Genomic DNA, 2,895 nt, shown 5'->3' with positions numbered 1-2,895 from the left:
AGACTGCCCACCCCAACTCACGCCCTGACCATACTAAAACAAAGACAAAACAAAGGAACTAAGGTCAGAACGTGTCAGGTATACTTCAGTATGAGGTAGGTATGAGCCATGAACATACAGTATTTCTCTTATATACTGAACAAAAATATAAACACAACATGCAACAATTTCAAAGATTTTACTGAGTTACAGTTCATATAAGATAATAAGTCAATTGAGTAAATGAATTAGGCCCTAATCTATGGATTTCACATGACTGGGAATACATATGTGCATCTGCTGGTCACAGATGCCTCTTTCTTTAAGAAGGTCAGAAAACCAGTCAGTATCTGGTGTGACCATCATTTGCCTCATGCAGCACAACACATCTCCTTAGCATAGAGTTGATTAGCAGGCCGTTGATTGTATCCTGTGGAATGCTCTCCCACTCCTCTTCAATGGCTGTGCGAAGTTGCTGGATATTGTGGAAGACGCTGTTGTACATGTAGATCCAGAGCATCCCAAACATGCTCAATGGGTGACATGTATGCAGGGCATGGGAAGAACTGGGGCATTTTCAACTTCCAGGAATTGTGTGCAGATCTTTGCAACATAGGGACATGCATTATCACGCAGAAACATGAGGTGATGTCGGCGGATGAATGGGCCTCAGGATCTCGTCACAATATCTCTGTGCATTCAAATTGCCATTGATACAATTCAGTTGTTTTTGTTGTCCGTAGTTTATGCCTGCTCATACCATAACCCCACTGCCACCACAGGGTGCTCTGTTCACAACGTTGACATCAGCAAACTGCTCACCCACATGACACCATATACAGGATCTGTGGTTGTGAGGCCGGTTGGACGCACTGCCAAATTCTCTGAAATGACATTGGAGGCGGCTTATGGCAGAGAAATGAACATGAAATTCTCTGGCAACAGCACTGGTGGACATTCCTGCAGTCAGCATGCCAATTGTACACTCTCTCAAAACTTGAGACATCTGTGGCATTGTGTTGTGTCACAAAACTGCACATTTTAGAGGGGCCTTTTATTGGTGCACCTGTGTAATGATCATGCTGTTTAATCAGCTTCTTGATATGCTACAGCTGTCAGGTGGCTGGATTATCTTGGCAAAGGAGAAATGCTCACAAATTTGTGCAGAACATTTGAGAGAAGTAAGCTTTTTGTGCTTATGGAAAATTTATGGGATCTTTTATTTCAGCTCATGAAACATGGGACCAACACTTTACATGTTGTGTTTATATTTTTGTTCAGTGTAAATGATCATGGTAAAGCAGCATATCATAGTCCATGTTTTTCCCCTTGTCTCCATGCAGTCCAGGAACAGTTATGACTTGGGCGACTATGCCGTCTCGTGGTGGCTGGGTCGGAATGCTCTCCACATGGCCATCACCTCCATTGTCGTCAGCCTCCTCATCATCGCCATATTCCTCATAACTTCACCACGGTAAACGCAGCAGCTCCTCCCCTAAGGTATCACACCAGGGGTTACATCATAGACTTACACTCACCGGCCAGTTTTTTAGGTACACCCATCTAGTACCGGGTTGGACCCCTGAATTTTTCAGGACATGGATCCTACAAGTCAGAAACTTTCCACAGGGAAGTTGGTCCATGCTGACACGATGACATCACACAGTTGCTGTAGATTGGACGGGGGTATAGAACCGCCACCAGCTTGTACCGTTGACACTAAATCCTGACTCTGTCATTAGCATGACACAACAGAAACTGGGATTCTTCGGACCAGGCAATGTTTTTCAACTCCTCAATTGTCCTGTGTTGGTAAAATAAAAACTGCTTACCCATTGGAGCCGCTTCTTCTTGTTTTTAGCTGATAGGAGTGGAAGCCGGTGTTGTCATCTTCTGCAATAGCCCATCCGTGACAAAAATAGACAAGATGCCATTCTACAAACCACTGTTCTACTGCGCAGTTATTTTCTCTTTGTGGCCCGCCTGTTAGCGTGCACGATTCTTGCTATTCTCCTTCGACCTCTCTTGTCAACAATCTGTTTTCTCCCACAGGTCAGCCACTGACTGGATGTTTTTTGTTTGTCGCTCCATTCTTGGTAAACCCTAGTCAGTTGTGAGGGAAAAGCCCAGGAGACTGGCTGTTTCTGAGGTACTGGATCTGGTGCGCCTGGCACTGACGACCATACCACGCTCAAAGTTGCTTAGGTCACTCACTTTTCCCATTCTAACATTCAATCGAACAGTAACTGAATGCCTTAATGCCTGTCTGCATGCTTCATATAGCAAGCCACTGCCACGTGATGATTCACTTTCTGTAGGAACGATCCGTTTTCATGAACAGGGTGGTGTACCTAATAAACTGTCCATAACCAATAGCAAACCCCACCCATCTGGTACTTCAGGCAGCCTCAATCAAAAGCTCCAAGTATTTAAAAGAAAACAAAAACTGTTTGAATGGTCTAACATACATAAAGTACTGTGTGTCTGTATTTTTCTCTATTCTAGTATAACTTTTAGCAGAATTACGCTGGAGAAAGCTAAACTAAGATCAAAGACCCAGACACCTCTCTGAGTGGACTAGAACGAAGGTTCTACAGCGCCAGATTTGGCAGTAATCTTCACCCACAAAGAATGGGACTCCACCCAATCACATGCTCTCCACACTCTGCTATACCTTCCATCTGGGAGAAGAACTTAAGAAGCAAGACTATCCTTTGAATGACTCTGTATGGAACACTGGCCTCTGTATCCTATGATACCTACAGCACAAACCTCATACAACACCATGTGCACACGCACCCACACACACACACACACACACACACACACACACACACACACACACACACACACACACACACACACACACACACACACACACACACACACACACACACACACACACACACACACACA

General features: G+C 44.5%; 1 long non-coding RNA gene across 1 annotated transcript; it reads left to right on the top strand.

Annotated features, from left to right (window-relative positions):
- LOC127910334 (uncharacterized) lies at positions 1–2,895 on the top strand. Its single transcript, XR_008074416.1, has 3 exons — positions 1–95; positions 1,323–1,453; positions 2,485–2,895. It is a non-coding gene; the product is annotated as an uncharacterized LOC127910334 (long non-coding RNA).

The sequence above is a fragment of the Oncorhynchus keta genome, chromosome 21, assembly GCF_023373465.1.
Source record: "Oncorhynchus keta strain PuntledgeMale-10-30-2019 chromosome 21, Oket_V2, whole genome shotgun sequence".
Taxonomy (NCBI): Eukaryota; Metazoa; Chordata; class Actinopteri; order Salmoniformes; family Salmonidae; genus Oncorhynchus; species Oncorhynchus keta.
Note: the sequence above shows the minus strand (reverse complement) of the source record. Positions and strands in the feature narration are given on the sequence as shown.